At 41.2% G+C, this 23405-nt stretch overlaps 1 pseudogene; it reads right to left on the bottom strand.

Annotated features, from left to right (window-relative positions):
- Positions 1-1978: 1978 nt before the first annotated feature.
- Positions 1979-3317, bottom strand: LOC110297986 (small ribosomal subunit protein eS1 pseudogene; annotated as a pseudogene).
- Between the last annotated feature and the right edge of the window lie 20088 nt (positions 3318-23405).

Here is a 23405-nt window from a genome sequence, read left to right as displayed (position 1 = left end):
GATATTAATAAGCTATCGTTTGAATGTTTAAGAAGTGTCAAGAACACATTTTATACTTTCTTATCTTTTGGGGGGGGTGAATTTTGGTTTTGGTTTTGAGACAAGATTTCTCTGTGTAACCCTGGCTGTCCTGAAACTTACTGTGTAGACCAGGCTGGCCGTGAACTCAGCATTTGCCTGTCTCTGCCATTGGAGTGCTGGGATTGAGGTTGTGTGCTACCACTGCCCAGCTTCCCTTTTCTTTTTAAATCTTGACTTCCTTACGCAAGGATTCTAAGCTTGAGAAGTTAATCACAGCTTACTTAGAGAGATTCCTAAACCAGGTCTACTTGGATAATAAAACTTACTTTCCAGTTGACACAGTGGCACAGATAATCCTGGTATACAAGAGGCCAAGGCCTAATGTGTATATTGAGTTCCAGGGCAGCCTGAGCTATATACTGACACTCTGTCTCAAAATCCCAAATAATTGAGTAAATAAATAAAATGCGTTTTCCTTCCCTCCTCAGTTTGTGTACAGTTTTTAAATGCATGTACAAATGCTCTCAATTAGAAAGAGTACATATTTATTGTAGAAAAATATTAATAACTTACAGGAAAGTAATATGATTTGTAAGTATGTGTTATTTTGTTATTTTTTAATTTTTGTGTATATATGTGTAGTCATGTTCCCATGCATGTTGGTACACATGTGTATGCAGGTGCCCATGTGTGCACATACTTGGGGAGACCTGATGTTGACTCTTGAGTGTCTGCCTTGACTTCCCTCTATTTTCTGTACTGAGCCAGGCTCCCTTACTGAACCAAAAACTCTCCAGCTCCACTAGTCAATCAGCCAGCGCACGCTGGAGATCCCTTCTCTGCTTCATTTACAGATGCCCACCTGTTTTTCAAGTGTTCTGGGCAGGTACTTTGTCTACCAAGTTCATATAGGCTATTTTAAAGAAGTGTGGAAAAAAAAATGTAAAAAGCGTTAGCTAAAACACATGCTTAAAAACTTCTGTGTTCACACTTTGATCTTTCTTCTAGAAAAATTTAATTTAATAAAAGGAAAGGTAAGATCATTATTTTAATTTACATTTTCTCTACTACTATTCATCATGTCATGGTCTGGGCCCTTTCTACCTTGTGTCACTGGGTAAGGTCTGTCAGCTTGCTTGCTTGTTTTCTTCCTTTCTTCCTTCATTTCTTTCTTTCTTTCTTTCTTTCTTTCTTTCTTTCTTTCTTTCTTTCTTTCTTTCTTTCTTTCTTCCTTCCTTCCTTCCTTCCAAAGAATTTCAGGACTAGTCAGTATTCTGGAGTTCTATTAAAGATACATGCTCGAGATTTTATAAAGTTTCTTGTTTTTATTTATGTGTGTGAGTGTGTGTGTACACAAGTTTATGTGCACCATGTATGTACTGGTACCTACAGAGGTCAGAGGGTGTCAGATACCCTAGAAATAGAGTTACAGGGGGTTCTGAGCTCTCTGATATGGGTGCTGGGCACCAAACCTGGGTGCTTTGCAAGAGCAGTAATTGTACTTAACTACTGAGCATTCTCTCTAGTCACCATTTGAGATATTTTAATATAGATTTTTCAATATAAGGGGTAAAATAAGCCTAGTGGTGGTGCCACATACCTTTAATCCCAACACTTAGGAGGCAGAGACAGATGGATCTCTGTAAATTCAGGGCCAGCCTAGTCTACAAAGTTGGGACATCCAGGGCTAGTGAAACCCCATCTTGATCGGTAGGTAGATAGATAGATAGATAGATAGATAGATAGATAGATAGATAGATAGATAAGTAGGTGGGTGGGTGGGTGGGTGGGTGGATGGATGGATAAGATAAAGAAAGAGTATCCCAGAGCATGGGTACACGTTTCTCAATAAAGTATCGTTGTTCATCATTTTCTTTTGAGATATCTTTTTCTTTCTTTTCTTTTTTATTTTTTCACAAATAGGACTTTTTATTTGTCACTATAAAAAATCTGGCTTTTAAATGGATTCTTGCACTGGCGTTTCCATATCCATTAGTTCCTTCAAATTTAGCACCTGTCTCATCCACAGTTGTTTTTTCCAGAACTACCACCTTCAGCATGGAGATCAGTGAGTTTCCCAATTCAGACCTGGGTCTCTTCAGCATCTTTACTTTCCTGACAAAGACATCATGAAAAGGTTACATGGGCTGACAGACCTTTTCTATGTCTATCCCAGTGCAGTCTGCAATCAATTTATTAACCACTTCCTTCAGGCCATTTTTCTGCTCTTCTCTGGTCATAATTTCCATCGGCTTCTTCCAGATCCTGTCCTATGCATGGGATGTCTTGTGTATCTGATTGTTGCTTTTTTAAGTGAAACCAACACAGAAAGATCAAGCAAATAATGATTGGTTGTCTTGACATCCACCTCAGCTTCAGTCACGGCCTGCCACTTTTTGACCACGGAACACATTTTGTCCTGGATAAGATCCATGCCATGGGACAGACAGTTTTCGATGTCAACTTTCCCAGTAACTTGCTTGAATTTTCTAACTGCAACTTGATCACTTCAAACGCATGATCCTTGAGGCCAACAGATACAACTTTGGTTCCTTCAATCCTTGTGACTAATGTTATTCCAATGTTTCTAGTATTGAAGATGACCTGAGTTTTCACATCATACCAGTCTTTCTTGGAAAATAGATTAACCACCTTTTTCTTGACTCCTTTCTTGGCTCCCTTTCATCAGGCACTGCCATGGTGCTGCTGAGAAAGCCAAAAGGTCGAGATATCTTTTTCTTACTAATTTACAAATCACATTAATTAATAATTATAAGATTTCGACCAGAGAGGTGGATCAGCAGGTAAGGATGATTATTACCAAGTCTGGTAATATGAGTTCAGTCTCGTAGCCGGGCGTGGTGGCGCACACCTTTAATCCCAGCACTCGGGAGGCAGAGGCAGGCAGATTTCTGAGCTCAAGGCCGGCCTGGTCTACAAAGTGAGTTCCAGGACAGCCAGGGCTACACAGAGAAACCCTGTCTCAAAAAACAAAAAACAAACAAACAAAAAAATGAGTTCAGTCTCTAGAACCCACAAGGTAAAAGGAGACAACCAGCCCTGAAAGTTGTCCTTTGTCCTACACACACACACACACACACACACACACAAATAAATGCAATACATTTAAAAAAGAATATTAACTTTGTCTATTGCATGCTGTGTAGTGGGTTGGTCTGATGCTGCTTGTATTCAAATGCTAAATTCTGTACCCCAAGATCTGGTTGCTCCAAGATGAGGAGCTTCTCATGTATAACAGCTTTTGTTGTATAAACTTTATCCCTCAAATTATGCATGATTGGTTAATAAAGATGCCTACAGCCTGTAGCTGAGCAGAAGAGAAGTAGGTAGGGCTTCAGTTCCCAGGCTTGGGTCCCGAGGCAGAGACCACAAGGGAGAAAGAGGAGGAAGAAGGAAGATTGCCATGGTAGGTAGACTGTGAGCACATGGACATGAGGGCTGTCCAGTTGGAGTAGGAGTGGCCCAGGAAGAATATGGCTAGTGATATCTCAGGGTTATTGACAGAGAAGGAGACAAAATGACATAGAGGGTTGATATCTGCCCAGCTCTAGTGCTTTATATAAATATAACGGTTTTGTGTCTTTTATTTGTAAATTAAATGATGTAAGGTAGGGTAGAGACCCCCAAATAATATTTACTGCAACAATGCTTTGCTTTTCTACACCCATTTGTTTTGTTTGGACTGCAGTTTTACATGAAGCTTTTCGCTCTTATGTAAGCCAAGCTTCTGGACTTTTCCTTTGTTTCTGTCTTTTGCGTTCTTCCCTTTGACAAGGCCTGTTCCATCCCAAGACTGGCTATTATCTCATCTACTGACTGGAGTTTGAAGAAGAGAAAGGATGTGAGTTGACCCAGAGGAGGGAAGGGGTTGGGCTTTCAAGGCAGATTGGATGACCAGGCGGTACAGTTGGAAGCAGCAAGGAAGACCAGAGAAATTTGATAATGTGGGTCCAGGGAAGTTAGACAGGGAGAAAGAAGATAGGGTTTGGAGTTTTGAGAGTGGGGCCATGGAGCTGGTTATTGATTGTCCAACAGAAAATATAGTTTCATTGCAGCTGGTCTCATAAGAGAATCCCATTTGGGAAATGAACACCACATAAGGATAGGTTTGCTAGGCATTGAACAAATGCAGGGACCTGAAAGAGGTAGGGTGCTGCAACCCAGGCCCCAGGTGATGACATATTCAATTGGGACTGCTGGCTAGAGAAGTGAAATGGAGGAGGCAGAGCCAAAATAAATGTTCCTGTAATCAAAATCACAGAACAATTGCAACAAGAACAAATCCAGGCTTTACAACCTACACTGAGAGGCACTCAAAAGAAAAGAGGCTAAAGAGGTTGCAAAAGGATGGGAGGCTTCAGTTTCAGTGGCGGCAGCAGGGAGGTTTGTGAGAACAGACTGATTTCAAGAAAGATGCAAGCCGGGCGTGGTGGCGCACGCCTTTAATCCCAGCACTCGGGAGGCAGCCAGGGCTACACAGAGAAACCCTGTCTCGAAAAACCAAAAAAAAAAAAAAAAAAAAAAAAAAGATGCAACAGGAACGAGGAAACCTAAGCACAGCGTCTGATGCTCTGATTTCAAGGGGATGTCCAGAAGCCAACCCAGAGTCAAGGGGAGAGCAACTCCCCGGATATATGTCAGAAACTTGAGGTTGAGCTGGAACCCCCTGGGGGCCATGATGCTTCTCCCCCAGTTCATGACTCTAAGCCAAGGCTGCTAGTGGAAGGGAGAAAAGACAGCTTTCTTTCTCCTTAGGAATGCTTGAGGATGGACCAATTAATGAAGACAGAGCCTTAAAAGGCATAATTCTGGTAAATGACAACCTCCTTGTCCAAGTTAGTGCTGGGGGTGAGACCTTGTGACTGAAGTTGCCAAAACAAACACAGACACTCAGCTGAAATTGAATTTCATATAAACAACGAAAAAGCTTTGGATCGGTCAGCAGCAGTGGTATGTGAAGAAACTGCTGCCCTGGGCAACTGCTTGTAGTGGCCTAAGGAATTCTATTCAGTGACCTCTAGTCACTTGAAGCCAGGATCCATGTTCACATTCTCTCTCTCTCTCTCTCTCTCTCTCTCTCTCTCTCTCTCTCTCTCTCTCTCTCTCTCTCTCATTTATTATTATTATCATCATTATTACTATTAATTTGTTTTAGCTTTTTCAAGGTAGGATTTCCCTGTGTAGCCCTGGCTGTCCTGGAACTCACTGTGTAGTCCAATCTGACGTTTGAACTCACAGATCTGTCTGCCTCTGCCTTCAGAGTGCTGGGATTAAAAATGTGTGTCACCACTGCCCAGTATATTTATTATTATTATTATTATTATTATTATTATTATTATTATTATGTGTGTGTGCCTATGTGCCCAAGGAGGTTAGAAGCATCAGATCCCTGCAGCAATCATGAGCTACCCAATGTGGGTGCCGGGTATTAAACTTGGGTTCCCTGAAAGAACGGTACCAGCTTGTAATCACTTAACATCTCTTAAGCCCCAGACCAAGGTTCTTCTCTGCCATGGAAAAGAACCTCAGGATAGGCCAGGTACAGTTGGAGTTTACAGAGAAGAGATTTTTAAATATCTACTTAAGCATGAAGAGTATTAGAAAGAGGGAGGAAAGCATAAGACGGAGCCGAGGTTGCATGTGGGCTTCTCAAAAACAGCCACGACTATCTTAGCATTCGTCACATACACAAGTTTGGTGGCCTTCAAGTTACACAGGAAAGAGAAAAGAAACTTTCTTCTCTTTTTCCCCATCTTATAACAATGGATTATGGGATGACTTTAGTAGTGCCTTAGTCAGGATTTCAATATGATAAGGTAAAAAGACAGGCGTTGCAAGAATGTTGAGACATGGCTTTTCCTATAATGGGACTTCCTGTGAGACTCCTTAGAAAATTACAGGTCTACAGCTGGGGAAAGAGATGAGGGATGATTAGGCCTCCATTGCTACTTCAAATTATCATTAAAATCAGCTCTACATAAAAAGAATATCATCCCTGTATAGGCGAAGTTCACAGAAAATTTTTATTGTGGTGGAGTTCTTTTTTTAAAAATAAACATTATTTATTTGTATGTGTGCACAAACACATGAATTCCCACATGTGTTACACGTGATTTCAGATCCCATGAAGCTGGAGTTACAATTAGTTGTCATCTGTCTGATATGGTTCTGAGAACTGTACTCGGGTCCTCCGCAGAGAGCAGGAAGTAATCTTACCTGCAGAGCCACCTCTCCATGCTGGTGATTCTTGGTGAGTCCAAGTAGACTCGAGGGTGGGGACTCCCTTCTCTTCTCACACCCCTTTAATGTTCCCTGTCTTTCTGTCTTGTCTCATTGTGCATATAACCCACATCAGCTGTTGGGATGCATTCCCCGAGCATGAGACAGAGACAAAGAGGATCTTTGCTAATTCAAGAAATTCACGATGAATTTCACGCCAGCCAGGGCCACTAGCAAGTTCTTGTCTCAAACAAAACAAAACAAAACAAAACAAAACAAAACAAAACAAAACAAAATAAAACAAAACAAAACAGACAGACAAACAAGCAAACAAACCTTCCCACAAACAGAGAAAAACAAGAGATCAAAATGTTCTATGGGACCAAAGAGCTGCTGTTTCTCTGATATATTCAAATATTATTTTGCCCTCTATATGGGAGATTGTTGAAGTCTCTCAGGCTATTATAGTTGTACTAGAGATTGCTGAAAGTTGGGAGGTGAAAACAGAAGGAAATGTCAACTTCCTAAGGAAGAGAAGCTACCAATAAAGTAAAAAGAAACATGATATAAAAGATTTTATCAACTTGTTTTGTTTTTCCAGACATGGTCTCACCAAGTCCTGATTGGCCAGGCTAGCCTCAAACTCATAGAGATCTGCTGCGGTGCTGGGATCTGTTTTGAGTGTTACAATACCTGGCCCCAACTGGACACTTTGGGGATATTCTGCCAGAAACTTAGAATGAGTCTGAAAGTAATTCCTCTAAGCCAACCATCAAACAAAGATGGTGTGGGAAGAGAGGCTAGAGAAGTGGAATGGAGGAGCATTCCACTGTGGGAAGTGAGCAGGCACTAAGAACAGACTCTGGTGAACGTGTCACCTCTCACATGGCTGTATGTTTGCTTCACAAAGTAATTTCCACCAACTGGAACCTGGAAGGAGGAAGAAGGCCCACAGGACTCACAAAGCTTCAATGACTCAGGAAGCTCCGCGGGTTACAGGTCTTATAAGGCTCCTCCCCTGTGGCTATATATTAGTGGCAAACAACTGCTGGGAGCACTGACTCTTAAGTCAGCTGACCTGTATGCAGCACTGGAGCTTTGTCACTCATCCAGGGGGGGAGCTTTTCAGTGATGTGGATCTCTGAGTCACCATGATCCTGTAAGGAAACCCAGTAAACTCACAGGGTCACCGAGCTAGACTTAGTCTCTTTTCATTGGGTGAATAGACACATGACAAGTGGCGAGACGGGCTACCTTCCACAACCTGAAATATGCTCCAGTAATCTGTGGGCTGGATTCCAGGCTCTCTAACAATTCAAAATGCAGAAACAGATACCACCATTTTTAGGGGGGGTAAGTGGAGGTTGGGATTTAATCTCCTAAATATAATAGGCCTGTATAATATATTTTGATAGTTAACACACTGTATAAGTTAGAATGTTCTCCATCAAGTGGGTGAAATCTAGCACATTAGTGCCTGTTCAGGTGTAGGTTATTTTGGCAAATATTGTTTCTATTTGGGCCTAATGTGTGTGGCAGTGTGTAGTGTACCCAAGGCATTGGAAGCCAGCAGCTTGCTGAGGACTGGGCCAACATTCTGCAAGGTCCTGGAGATGTTTGTTCTGCCATCTTAATAATGTGGTCCAAGACAACATAACCTGTCAGATAAGTAAGAGAGACACTGCCCACAGGCAGCTGTGTACAACCTTGACTTTAACCCCAGCAAGCAACACAACAGGCATTACTCAGCCACAGAGAATAAGTCCAAGGTAAACCTCTGGACCATTCAGAACATCATCCAGCTCATGAAGGTTCTTAGGGAGTATTCCTACTGGCTATAGAGAGGCAACTACCACTGCTGTTAAGATAAGCTGGTCCTCTCAGCAGCATCAATAGCAGTCACCCTGTACAGCTTTTTACAGCTCCTTGGCCACTTATTGAATGACAGTGACCTCAAGTACCAAGAGATTCTTAAGAAGAACAAAGAGACCCTATAGAACAAGGCCATCACTCCCTACAAGGAGCACAATGGTAGGATATGGACCTGACCTCAGCCGACCATTGGCTGAGTTTTAATGAGAGGCTAGTCATCACAGGATACCCAGGGCTCTCAGTTACCACAGACTGCTTAGCACTTCAGGGCACCTTAGCACATTGTGGCATTACTAATTGATCTTGTCAGATTCTTGAAAGTCTATTGAAGGCTATTCCTTTTCCATCTAGATCCTTTTATGTAAGAACCAAAATTGCTTTCTTACAGGATGTCTTATGGATGATGACAACTCAACAACATACCTGATGCTACATCCAGCTGCCTATCAGGGGTGGCAGGCAGGCTGAGTGCAGCCCATGTTGCTCTGTGAATTGATACCTGCCCATTCCTTGTGGGTTTATGTTTCCATTTTTACAGGGATTCAGAACTTCACTTTTCACCAAATACTAACTCATCTTTCTCTTGAGATTACAAAAATGAACTAAATTGAGGATACAGGGTGGGGGGAGGAAAAGAAAATGGGGAAGCAGAAAAGGAGAAGGCATTTCTGGGTTAATGACTCTATTTAGCTTCAAGAAGCATCTATAGTTCTAAGGAAGTAGCAATCAATGGAAGACCACACATTAATTAAATAACAGGGGGTTGGGGCAAGCCTTGAGTCACTCCAAAGTTCTTTTTGGATACCCCAGAGCTGCTGTGAGCAGCTCTCTTGAAACAAGCCAATTATATACTTGAGATAAGGAAGACTCATGGTATCTTCTGGGAAACAATGCTGAACAGGATTGTTTTTCTCCAGATCTCTTTCCTTCAAGTTCCTAAATTCCTTATTAGAAGGAGTTCTTCTGTTAGAAAAGGTACAAGTGAGTTTGGGGGATCAGGATGAAAGACATTCCTTGCTGTTAGATCTTGGACTGTTGTGGAGAACAGTCCAAGATCTCCTGTCATCTTCCCTTCCAGCTGCAGGGCAGCAGCCTGGTATTGGACATGTTTGGTGCTGAGGTGTTGGAGCTCTGACAGCCTACCCGATGGGAAGCCTGGTCCTTTTTCCAGTGCAGGACTATTACAGGGCCAGGAACTAAAGGGCCCACTATTGTTTTTTAAAACATGCCAACAATTTATAAAGGGTAATAATTTACACTATATCTCTCACTGTTTTTTAAAAAAAGAATGTTGGGAATTATTATATTTCAGATGGGGAACCCAAGTCTCAAACATGATAAATCACTAGATCAAGTTTATATTACCTAAAAGTGTTCAGATCAGGACTTGGCGCTTATGTTTTTCTAATCCTAAATTATTCCTTCTCTGATTCAATACTGTTTGCCTTTTAAACAACTTGTTGTAAACATACCAAAAAAATCTGTTTTGGGAATTATTTGGGACCCCTTGGGCATAAGAAATTATTGTCAAGGGATATGGCCCCTACGCCTTGCCATCTTTTTCTGGTCATAAAAACTATTTACCAAACATATACATCATTGTGACAAATAATTTATACTAACCATCTAATCATCACTATGATCATATGTACATGAGTATGTGTCAATACATAGTTTTTTGTGTGTGTCTGTGCACGCACATGTTTGTGTGACTTGCTCAGTCTCATATGCCAGTAATCTATTAGATTAGAATGTTAGCATTCTGAAGGCGGGAGGGTTAGCTCATCAGTTAAGAACACTGGCCGTTCTTGCAGAGGACCCAGTTTGGATTCCTAGAATGCACAAGATAGCTCACAACTGTCTGAAAATCTGATTCTAAAAGAACGAGAGCCCCTTTCTGGCTTTTTCAGGCACCAAGCATATACATGGTGAACAGACATCTATGCAGGCAAAACATGATATATAAATATAGTCCAACTCAACTCCTAACTCTTCAGTTTCCTCCTAGTATATGATTTGCCTTTGCTTGCAGGATTCACAAAATGACAGCATGCTTTCACTTAAAACAAATTTATTAATTACTGGCATACAACGGTTAGGTTCCATTGCAGTATATTTCAAGTAAAATTTGGGTTTTGTTGTTTCTCGTTCTTCTTTCTCCTCATTCCCTTATTAAAACAACAGTATTATGATTCTCTAACAACTCCGACATTTGGGATTTGTTTTGCTGTTGACCAAGAACAATCATTTGCAAATTAACCTTTCTCTTAAAGGTACCTGGTTTTTATTATTATTATTATTATTATTATGTGTACGAGTGTTTTGGGCAAATGTATATTTGTGTACCATTTGAGTGCCTGGTACACGCAGAGGCCAGAAAAGGATGTTGAATCCCTTGGAACTAGAGTTACAGATGGTTGTTAGCTGGTGTGTGGGTGGGTGCTGGAAATCAAACCCAGGTCCTTGGGGAAGAAAAGCCAGTGCTCTTTACTGCTGGGCCATCTCTTCTGCCCCTTAAAATTAATTTCTAAATTCATTTTATTCTGCTCTTTGTTTGTTTGTTTTTTGTTTTTTGAGTCAGGGTCTCTCTGTGTAGCCCTAGCGGTCCTGGAACTCACTCCGTAGACCAAGCTGGCCTTGAACTCAGAAATCCACCTGCCTCTGCCTCCCAAGTGCTGAGATTAAAGGCACGTGTCACTACTGCCCGGCTTCTATTTCTGCTTAAGGTCAAAACATGACTGTTGAAAGTAACATACTTTCCAAAGCTTAGTTGTGAATTCTTTCCGGCTTTCAACGTGTTCTTTTATACAGCAACTGTGAGACTGCTCGTCCAAGACAGAGTTTGTGACTACTTTTCATAAGCAGTCTACCACCATTCTCAATTAGATGCAAATGACCTGGTTTTTGTACTTTGAAACTTCCAGGGGTGACAGCTCAAGCAAAGCTCAGAGGTGTTGTTTTGTTCTGTTTTCTTGTCTTCTCACCTTCAGTATGGCAGGCCCTGAGACAATGTTCAGGAAGCTTTCAGATGAAGAAGGAAGTAGCAAGGGAGCCAGAGAGCCAGGACAGGCATGGGAGTCAGGGCAGGCATGGGAGCCAGGGAGCCAGGGCAGGCATGGGAGCCAGGGCAGGCATGGGAGCCAGGGCAGGCACGGGAGCCAGGGAGCCAGGGCAGGCACGGGAGCTGCCACTGCTCCTGACTGGGAAGATCCAGAGCAGGATCCCTGTGTGCTCATCCTCTCTATTCAGGTGATTAACAAATATCTACTGAGGACATTCAATGACTACTTAGCTGTGTGAGGCTGTGGCCATGCTCTTCAAACAGATAGAAGTAGATAGACAATAAGCCATTCTTACTCCATCTCCCCACCCACAATGCCTGTGAGGCATAAAGAATCAGTACCCTGATCCGCAAATAGGAGGCTACTAATTTTTTTTAAGCTCAAGCATCTTCATGTTTTAATATTTGCCTAGCAATATACTAAGTAGTCTTACTCTGGTCATCTATGACTTATTTCCTTGTCTATGAAGTGATAACAGCAGTAGCAGCTGCCTTGTGATGTTGGGGTTCAGGAAATCGCCACTCAAACCATACATACACCATCTCAGTTAAGCAAGAACATGTTATCAACTGCACTCCATAATACTGGATGTCCTGGTCCACAAGAAGGAAAAACCTAATCGCAGCACTAGGCTGCTCTCAGGGTAGACTTTTTACAGGAAAAGCCAGGTTCAAAAGTTTAAAGGGCAAGAAAGTCAGTAGTTGGCTCACTAGGTAAAGTATTATCAGCTACCCTTTAAGCTGATTGGTCCTGAGTAAGGTAAGGGTGGTGGTGGATGGGTGGTGAACAGGGGAATTTTAGAACATTGAGATAACAGAGCATGAGTATTATAATCATAACCATTTGGCTTATTAGTGGTATTTTCTTTAGTGTCAGTCACAAAAACCATAGTGAGCTCATGTGTTGGTGCAGGAAGGGCTGCCCTATGGTCAGTGCTGACTCAAGTCATTTTAGACAGAACAGTTCATATTGACTTATTTGACAGGTCCTACGTAAAGCTGGGTGGAATTTCTTAAGACTAGTAAACCTCATTCAGAATATTCAGAACAAAACAGGGGATGTGGTCAGCATGTCCTTGAGCCAAGTCATTTCTCTGTGTCAATGACTGGCAGGCATGTTACAGCAAGGATATGGAATAGCTGGCAGGCATGGGACGAAATGACTACATCTATTTGGTGAGGGTGGGGGTGTCAAATCATAACAGTGAGAATATAAAAAACAATACAGGTGAGCATGCTACAGTCAGACTGATTGGCAAATTGTCCAACCCCACAAGGAAAATAAGGGACAGTTTGAACTTTAATCTTAGTTTGTCTGGGTTAAATCTGTATGCTTGACTACAGATCCATGGTGACTTCATAATGAACATATAAAAGTGTTTTGATACGTAGTTTAGTAGCTGCTCCATTAAAAAAAAAATTAAAACATTCATGTAGCCAGGCATGGTAGTGCAAGCCTTTAATCTCAGCACCTTGGAGGTTGAGGCAGGAAAATGTATGAGTTTGAGACCAGCCTAGTATACACAGAAAGTTTCAGGACAGCTAGGACCACATTGACAGATCCTATCTCCAAAACCCAGAACAACAACAAAAATTAAAACCAAGCCAGGCAGGTGGATCTCTGTAAGTTCTAGGCCAGCCTGGTCTACAAAGTGAGTGTAGGACAGCCAGGGCTTGTTACACAGAGAAACCCTGTCTCAAAAAACCAAAACCAACCAACCAAACACAAACGTTTTTATTTTACACACACACACACACACACACACACACACACACACACACGTAAGGATCATGCAGAAATTGATTCTTTTCTACCACATGGGCGCCCAGAATTAAACCCAGGTCATCAGAATTGGTGACAAGCAATCTTACCCACGGAGCCAGTTCTCTGAGCCTGCAGTTTTTGTCTTAAGACCATTTTGCAATACTATTAAGTAAACCCTTTCAAACATTAAAGCCTGACATTTTCTCTACTAAGCAACACTGGAATTTGACCTAACAGAAAATTGAAACTATTCCTTAGAGGCTTAAATTTCAACCCATTTTCACTGCATATTCCCTTTTGGTTTTCAATCATTTTTGTTTTTTACTTTTATGGTTAAAAATAGACATTGGTCACCTTTGGGAGCAACACTGATGAGGAAAAAAAAAAAAATTACCAAAGGCAACCTTTGGCTGGAGTGAAACTCAGTAGTGTGGAGACTGGAGAGGGAATGAATACCCACTAAATACCTCTGTGATGGTGTGGACTAGGTTCCCAGAGCACCTACTGTGTTCCCAGAACTCTATTGATACTACTGCTGATTATCAGATTTTTACCACAGCATTGCAAAATGGGGACATAGAGCCTTAAACAAGTTAAGTAAGTGCCACAAGGCCACATGACCAGCAGGGTCGGCACAACCTAGTTCCATGTTCAAGTTTGTGTGTTTTCAGCTCTGTTGCTTCCATGACATCTTTCCACTTTGCTCAGGTATTGCTGGGAAAGGGACGATTCTAAGCTGGTGAGCCAGGATTTCAAATCCCAGTTGGTAAGACCTATCATTTTCCTTGTTCTCCAGAGTTAGGAGAGGCTGATTACTAATGGAGACTTCAGTAAGTTCCTGTCTTCCTCCCTCCCTGTTGACTTCCTCCCTTCTTTTCTTTTTGAGGCTGTGTTTCTTGTATTCCAGGATAGCAACAAACTTACTATGTACTGAGGGCGACCTTGAGTTTTTGATTCTCCTGCCTCCACTTCCAGAATGCCTTGATCACAGGCTTCTCTCACCCTGCCTGGTTTGTAATGCAATACAAGGCATGGAAGCCAGCTCTTGTTTTGTGCATGTTAGGCAAACATTTTACCAATTGAGCTGTGTTTCAATCCTTGGTTAACGTTCTTTATCTTTTTGAGACAAGGTTTCATTTGTAGCTCTGGATTCCTGGAACTTGCTATGTAGATCAGACTAGCCTTGATCTTACCTCCCAAATGCTAGGATTAAAGGTATGCCTGGCCATGAATATCTTTTTTATATTTTCAAGAAAAAAGCCACTTGTTGTGGTGCACAACTGTAATCCTGACACTAGAGGCAGAGGCGGGAGGATCCTGAGATTAAGACTAGCCTGGGCTAAATAGTGAGTTCCAGGTCAACCTGCACAAAATGCTGAGAAACTATTGCTTTAAAGGCTATTTTTGGAAATGTCTCACTAGCTTCAAAAAATGCCTTTTAAAGTGCAGAGAATGCATAACTGTGGAGCACCCAGCTCTCACTGGATATCTGTATCACACCCCTTTCCTCCAAGGCTGAGGAAATATCACAGAAACGGGGACAGAATGATGTTATGAGTCAGAGATCAGAGAGCACTGCTTTAAAATAGTGCTTTCTGGATAGACACAGAGTGCTCACAGTCTCACAGCAGCTGAGGCCGACTGCACACAACCTGTGTGGGAGAGGACCTCCTGGTAGGCCCCACTGAGGAGATTTTACAGGTGGCTGCTGAGGGAAAGAGAGTCAGTTTTGCTCAGCAGTATGGCCCATAGACATTGCTCATGGTCCTATGGATGGCTCCACACCTATGAACACACAGGCAGCACTAATAACACTCAGTGAGATTTTTAAAAAAGAAGTCAAAGACACAAAGTAAGAAAAAGACAGGAAAGAGGATGGTTCAGGAGGAGGTGGAGGGTAAAGTAAGGGAAGATGTGGTCTAAATATATGGTGTTCATATATGAAATTACTCAAGAATATATAATTTAAAACATGGCTTTAAAGCTGCCTGTGCTGGGAATCACAGACAAGAAGACCAGGAGTTTGAAGTCCCCCTCAATTACATAAGAAGTTGGAAGCCAGCCTTCATTCTCAAGAAAAAAATAAAAGCCAATCAAGGAATGTCTTTTAGGAGCGGCTGGTTGCTCTAGAGAATACTAAATACAGTTTTCTAGAGTGCCGGAGGCTTCATTGTGAGTACAATGTTTGTGCATCTCACGGGAGCTATTGGGGACATGCACTTTGCTGATATATGATGGGAGTCCTCCAGGAGCAACACAGCTGAGAGGCTGGAGACTGAACAGCCTCTGCTCTAAGCAGTCCACATGGAGTGAGAAAGAAGAGGTGTATGTAAGATGCTTCACAGGGTGAACTGTTCGGTCAACCCCTGTGCTAGCTGCACCAGGAGGCGGGAGTTTGTAGAATGCTTAGATTTGTTCTCTTCTGCACTTTAAGACCCAAGGACATCAGAAAATGAACTTAATTTGATGGACATCATCACCACCCTGATTTTTGCTTCTTAAATTGCTTGGCATGTTCTCTCTCATATGCAGATCCCAGCTTCCAATTTTTATGTACCTTTTATGTGGAAGCAAACTGTGAGCAGGGGTCAAGAGATTAGAAAGAGGACCTAAGAGGAGGAGAAGATAGACGCCTTAGTGGTGGAGGTCTGGGGAGCACAATAGCTTGCATGCAATAAATGGAAATATGAGGAATGGTGGCTATAAGCAGAGACAGGGAATGGGGAGGGGTGTGTAGGGAAATGGGGAGAGGAGCAGGCTGTGGAAGAATCAACTGAAACTAAGTATGTATGAAAATCCCATAAGGAACTTGTTAGTTTATGCTAATTAAAAATTACTTGGCATGATGAAATCAGATGGTCTGCGTCTTAGAGAAAGGATAGCAGTTGTAGCATTTACATCTCAAATACACGGTTTCTTAAAGAAAACAGTCTAGGTATCCGGCAGCACTCTAGTTCCTCTGCAGCCTGCTGTCCATTGCAGAGCACGCAATGCACTGCTCTTCCTGTCTACATGGTGAATTCATTACCCAGGTGTCCCGCTGCCTTACTCCTCTATCACCTGACTTCATATTACATTTTCCCTCTATACAGAAGAAAAAGGAATATGCTAAGTAATTTCTTAGATTAGTTATACTCATTTACTTATTTGGGGGAATGATACAGCACAAGTGTGTCACAGCCTGCAAGTGGAGGTCAAAGACAACTTGGCCTTGTTGGCGTCAGTTCTCTCCTTCCATCATGTGGGTCCTGGGCATCAAAGTAAGGCTGTCAGGCTGGGCGGCAGGTACTTTTACCGATTAAGCCATTTACCAGACCCAGGGAAAGTTTACTTATGTGAACACTTAAGACAGTGGTTCTCAACCTTCCTCACACTGCGAGACCCTTTAATACAGTTCCTCAAGTTGTAGTGACCCCAATCATAATATCATTTCATTACTACTTCATAAGTATAATTTTGCTACTGCGATGAATCACAGTGTAAACACCTGTGTTTTCCAATGGTCTTTAGGTGACCCCTGTGAAAGGTTTGGTTGAGACTTCAAAGGGGTGTCAACCCATAGGCTAAAAACCACTGACTCAGATTCTTTAATAGCTGTAAAATATACTATTTTTTTTTAAAGGAAAATAAACTTTCCCTAAGGATTTACCATGTGTCAATCATTGTTGCCTCTTCTGACTTCTATTCATAATAAGTACAACATGGTACACATACATATCTGCAGGCAAACCAGTTATGTAAAATAAATAAAAAGATTTAAGCAAGTGAGCGAGCTGGGCATAGTGATATATCTCTTTAATCCCAGGACCCAGGAGGCAAAGGCAGGCCTATCTATCTGTATGATGTCCAGGCTAGTCTGGTCTAGATAGCAAGTTCCAGTCAGGGATCGACAGCGAGACTCTGTCTCAATACTTAGGAGACAGGCAGGAGGATCTCTGCAAGTTTGAGGCTAGCCTGGTTTACAAAGTGAGTCCTGGACAGTCAGAGCTGTTACACAGAGAAACCCTACCTAAAAACAACAACAAAGGCAAAAACAAACAAACAAAAAACCAAAAACAAAAGCAAACACAAAAACAAATCCTAATTTCTTTAATCATTATTTTACTTTTGTTAGAAACTATGCCATCATGCAGGGCTCTTTTGAAATGCCAGACTAAGATATTATTAAAGAGATCTGCTAGATCTTGCATAATCATTGTTTTGTTACTTTGAAAAATAATACATGTGGGGCCAGTTTAAGGCTAGCCTGAGCTAACTTGATAATGACCTGTAATGACAATTCTGGAATTTTGGTTTCTTTAAAAACCACAGAACTAGTATAAGAATGTGCTTTTGTTTTAGTCCCAGGTGTATGGATATGGGCTGCTTCGGACTGTTTTCAGCAGCTGCTTATGATGTGCCTTAAGCTCTGAGGTGTGGTTTTGCCAGCTGCAGATAGTTTTTGTTATTGACTGATGTTTGGAATTCTGAGAATATTTTAGAGGGTATATATAATGCTTAGAGCCCTGATAGGCAGGGTTGGTGGTGGTTCAGGGGGGTTGTGTGTGGTTTGTTAGTAATTGTGCTCAAAGAAGAAATTAGATCCAGGGATCTCTTTCTCTCATTCTCTCCTCTCTCTCTCTCTCTCTCTCTCTCTCTCTCTCTCCTCTCTCTCCTCTCTCTCTCTCTCTCTGTCTCTCTCTCTCTGTCTCTCTCTCTGATATTATTAGACAGCTACTAAGAAGGGGTTTTATGTTAGTTATGTATACATTTGCATTATATATGAATGTTGAATAAATGAACATATATAAATGCATACACAATGAACTTAATTTCATAGCAATCTTAATAGGAAACCACTATAATTCATTTTAATATGGAAAGACCTAATTAAGAAGGTGACAAAATAAGAAAGTATTGGATTTCTCAGAAGTATTCAAAGTCTGACCTAGTGAAGGCAAAACGAATGTGCTTTACCTTGGTTTAAGCTATCTGAGCTTAAGGAAAACATTTGGGGAGGGAAGAAAAGCCTATCTTACATCACACAGGGAAGCAAATTGCCCACAGCAGTTGCAACACACCAGGGGCCCCTCCCCATGCTATCTCCTATCTTCAGTTTAGTTTGAATCTGATCACTCTCTGGAGAACCCATTATAACACACAGCTGTCTCCATTAGGAACTGACTAGAGTCACTGTCTTTATGGACACAAACCAAGCCCCACACTCTTCTTCCTCCTGTCATTAACCTGCAGCTCATTTGTGGAAACATATAGAATTGTATTAAAACTTTAAACACTGTAAAAAAAAAATAGACATATTCAAATGCTACTCCAAAATGCCTCACTGAGAATACAGCATCTTCATTAAAAATATTACCTGTTAAATAGGATGGGGACTGTGAGCACATATGTACATGACTCTCAAAGAGTACTGTTGAAAGAAAACATCCTGATTATTCGGGACTGATGTTACAGTTGCATGTGTGTCTCTGTCTCATTGTCTGTTTGGAAGAAATCATGTTTGTTTCTATTTTACTGTTAATACTCATCAAATTGACAGCTTCTTTCCATATGTGTTGTTATTTTTTATCCTTCGTATTTTCTGTGAATAAATAAATACCTTCATTGTAACCATTTAGTGTCTGCTGAACACAGTAAGGTAATTGTTTTCATGGCTGCTTAGTATTTTGTTCCCAAAGCTAATTAGACGCTTGATTTATACAGTCCCTAAAGATGACAGTTTAAAAAAACAAACCACTAGGGTCAAATGCAAATATTAGCAAGAATAGTTAACTATAAATAAACAAGCACTTTTCCTCTGGGAATTGGTTTATAAAGAACAGTACAGAAATGACATGATAACTTTCGAAAAATGAACTTGGTATGGAGCTAACAACCATAAGCTGAATATTTGGATCAGGAATTCAAGGCTGGCTTTTGCTACACAGCAAGTTTGAGGCCAGCCTGGGCTACAAGGTGACTCTGTCAACACACACACACGCACACACACACACAGAACTTACTTCAAGTTTGTCAGATCTGGACCATAACAATAAAGGAACTTGAGTCCAGAGTCGTGAAGCTGGCATTCCATAGGGGGCAGGAGGAGCATGGTGTGGAGGGTACCTTGGATTATCAAGAGCCCTTGAGTTTAAAAAGAGAGGCAAGGGGTAGTAATGAGAGGAGGAAAGTAGAAAGAAAGGACGATAGAGACAGAGAAGTTTATACCGGATTTTATACGAAGAGAAAGAAGTAATTTGCTGTCAGAAGTAGAGAGCAAAGCAGAAGAGGGGATTCCCTGAAGCCTGATAATCTGTGTAAATATCCAAGGAGAGAGCCGACTTGTTCTCAAAGACTAGAGGACAGAGTCTCCGAGAAGGGACTCTGTATGAGGCATCCCTTTCTCTAGGCTTCCAGAGAAGGGAATGCGTCTGGATCAGCTCTCCTAAGGTCTCTCCCAGGGACCTGCAAAGAGCAAAGTCTGCAGTGAGCAGAATAAATCAAGTAGGCTGCCCAGGAGGAGTGAGTTGTCTGCTACTCTAAGTGGGAATAAACCTCAGAGTGTACAGGTTTGGAGGAGGCACTTGATCATATACAGGGTCCCTCCTGATATGTTTGCAGATGTTTAGCATAATATTTGACCATATTTATCCCAGAATACAGCCCCAGTCTACACATTTCCCTCCATGTCTGCCATTCTCCTAGCCTAAGACGCTGTCGTCAAGTGAACTGGATTAGGACTGGTCTTCTAACAGGTATCTTGATTCTACTTTGTACTCAATATAATGGCTTAATAGTGTGATTAGCTCAGTTATCCCTCCTGCTTTAAACTCTTAGTGGAAGAAATAAGAGAAACTAAAAGGCAGAAAAGAGAACATAGGAAGCTAGCTCAGTGGGCAGAGTGAAGAAGGAAGGGAGTGGAAGAGAAAGAATAGCGTCAAAAGTTTCAAACACAAACTTTTTCTTTGAAAGAAATTGAAGAAAAATCAAATAAAGGAAAGGTCTATACCATATCGCTGGGCATAAGATGAAATTATCTTAAAGTTGTCAGTTCACCCAAACTATAGGTACAGTGCAATTCAATTCCAAATCAGAAAGTTTCATTTTGTTTGATACTGTAATACACTGGTTTTAAATTTTACAGAGATAGATGATTAAGAGTAGCGAAAGCAGTTAGAAAGCAGGAAGTGGGCTGGTCTACCAAATATTGTGATTTATGATAAAGCACAGTGATTAAATCAGTTTGGTCAAAGTGCAGGAACAGAAAGTTGAGCAGTGGACTAGAAAATACTGTGCCCAGAGATGAAATGCTGTGCTGAACCTCTGATTTATTCAAACATGGTGCCTTAAGACTGTCATTCTTGAGTTACTGGTTCAGGAACACTAATTTTTCACATTCTGAAGAAAAAAAATATAAACTTCAATTATAAGTACATTCTACTCATAAATATGGAAGGTAGAATGATCTAAGATTTAAGATATTCCAAACGGGAATACCCACAGTGAAACAGGTGAAAAGATCCCAAGTCCAATCCAGAAAAGCAAAGCACAAAAGACTCAGGAATCTGACCCCACACAAAAGAAAAACCTCTACTCATCTACAGAAGCAATAAACATAGGAAAAAGGCATCCCAGAGAATTAGATATACATGCAACACACACCATCTGCTACCTCCTACCTCAGATAGAGGGAAAACAGCCACAAATTAATGAGAAAGCAGCAACATTCAGTTTTACAATTGTTCAAGAGTCTTGGTGGGCACCTTACAAAAGAGGATAATTAAATGGCCAAAAAAAGCAGCAGTCCTCTGGGAAATATTAAAACATAAACTTCTCTGCATGCCCATTCAAATGGCCTCACAGAAAGATGAAACAACGGAAAGGGGCCAGGCGTAGAGACACACACAATGAAAATCTGAGCACTCATTTGGGAGGTTTTGGACTTCTAAAAATACTTTGAACTGACCAGGCATGGTGACACATGCCTTTATTCCCAGCACTCAGGAGGTAGAGACTGGCAGATCTCTGTGAGTTCAAGGCTAGCCTGGTCTATGTGGTAAGCTGTAGGCCACCCTAGCTATACAGCAAGAACCTGTGTGGGGGTAGCCAGGACTGAGCCATCTCTCCAGCCCCTAGCTTCTTATTTTAACTATACAGAAGCTTATTGGTTTGTGTAGACTTTGGGTCTGGTTGATTTGTGTGTCTGTGATGTTTGTATTTATTTTCAAGGTTTTTTTTCATAATAAAGTTTATAAAAGTACAGTTATAACAGCATTCAGCATTTTTCACAAGTGAGAAACCCTAAACGACTAACATTAACATACAATAAAATGAATAACTAAATTAACATCTTTATAACAGAATTCTATACAATGAAGAAATAAACTTCATGTGCTAACAACATCAAACTCAAAATAATATATCTATTATTTCACTGTTACAGTGTACAAATAAGCTAAAACTAAACTATAGTGGTTCACTTCTAGGTGTACACACAATGTCTCGCTATGTTGCCCTGGCTGGCCTGGAATTCTCTACATAGTTCAGGCTGACCTTAAATTTACAGTGATCTGCCTGTCTTTATTTTTCAAGTGCTTGGTCACTTCCAAACTGTAAAACATGAAGTCATTATGAAATTCAGTATGGTAGTTACAAGTTTTAAAAGATTTATTTTAAAGGTTATGTGCTTATATGTGTATCTGTGTGGACATATGCACATGTGAGTGGAAGGGCGCTCAGAGGCTAGAAGAGAAGCCGATCCCCTGGAACTGGGGTTACTGGCAGATGTGCGCTGCCTGATGTGGGTGCTGGGAAGCATGCTCGGGTCCTCTGCAAGAGTGGTGCACACTCTTAACCTCTCAGCCATCTCTCCAGCCTACAAGTTTTCTTTGTCACGTGATGCTGGGGCATACGCTAACTGGGAGCCACACTCCCATAGGAGTGTATAGGCAAAGGAGTCAAGGTACTTGGGGACAGCATGGAGTTATAGTTCTTGATCTTAGTAGTAGTTATGACCATTTTTATTTCGTGATCATTCACTGAATTATATATTTCTGGGTTTTTACCTTTTCTATGTATATATATTCCATTTTCAATCTGATGGCAGGTTAAAGTAGGGAATTAAAAGGCACAGTTATGACTGAAGCAGGATAATTATAAGTTGGAGCCAATTCAGAGTTAATGGCTAGCCTGGGCTATAGGGAGAATCTACCAAAAAAGAGAGAAAAGAAAAGAAAAGGAAAGGAAAGGAGAAAGAAAGTAAGAAATGAAGAAAGAAAGAAAGAAAGAAAGAAAGAAAGAAAGAAAGAAAGAAAGAAGAAGGAGGAGGAGGAGGAAGAAGAAAAGAAGAAGAAGAAGAAGAAGAAGAAGAAGAAGAAGAAGAAGAAGAAGAAGAAGAAGAAGAAGAAGAAGAAGAAGAAGGGAAGGAAGGAAGGAAAGAAAGAAAGAAAGAAAGAAAGAAAGAAAGAAAGAAAGAAAGAAAGAAAGAATGAATGAATGAATGAAGAATGTTAGGGTTTGGGGCTGGTGAGATGGCTCAGTGGGTAAGAGCACCAACTGCTCTTCCGAAGGTCCTGAGTTCAAATTCCAGCAACCACATGGTGTCTCACAACCACCCATAATGAAATCTGATGCCCTCTTCTGAAGACAACTACAGTGTACTTACATATATTAAATAAATAAATCTTTAAAAAAACCAAACCAACAAGAATGTTAGGGTTTTATTGCTGTGAAGACACCATGACCACTGCAACTCTTATGAAAGAAAATATTTAATTGGGGCTGGCTTACAGTTTCAGAAGCTCAGTCCATTATCATCATGGCAGAAAGCATGGTAGCCTGCAAACAGGAAGTGCTGGAGAAAGGCAGCCAGGAAGAGGCTCTGATTTCACACTGGGTGGGGCCTAAAAATCTGCCTACATACACAGTGACTCACTTCCTCCAACAAGGCCACAGCTACTCCAAAAAGGCCACAGCTCCTAATAGTGTCACTCCTTATGGGCAAGCATAGAAATACATGAATTTATGAGGGGCCAAACCTACTTAAACCAGTACAGGAAGGAAGGAAGGGAGGGAGGGAGGGAGGGAGGGAGGGAGGGAGGGAGGAAGGAAGGAAGGAAGGAAGGAAGGAAGGAAGGAAGGAAGGAAGGAAGGAAGGAAGGAAGGGAGAAGGAAGGGAGGAATAGTAAAAGAAAAGAAGGGAAAAAGGAAGGAAGGAAAAGAAAGGTGATTTAAAAAATATCATCTGTAGAGAAGGCAAATAAGGTGCAGTAGTGGAAATGCAGCGCATGTTGACATTGTAGCATTCATCAGTCTTCTGCAAATTGGAACATTTATTTTTATTGTTTAATTAATTAATTATATTCAAGGTCTAACTATGTAGCCCTGGCTACCCTGCAACTTGCCATATAGACTAGGCTGGTCTTGAACTCATGGGAATCTGCCTATCTCTGCCTCCTGAGTGAACTG

This window comes from Mus caroli, unplaced genomic scaffold (assembly GCF_978045245.1).
Source record: "Mus caroli unplaced genomic scaffold, Mus_caroli_1 scaffold_8, whole genome shotgun sequence".
Classification (NCBI taxonomy): Eukaryota; Metazoa; Chordata; class Mammalia; order Rodentia; family Muridae; genus Mus; species Mus caroli.
The sequence above is the reverse complement of the archived record's forward strand: the minus strand, read 5'-3'. Positions and strand labels throughout refer to the sequence as shown.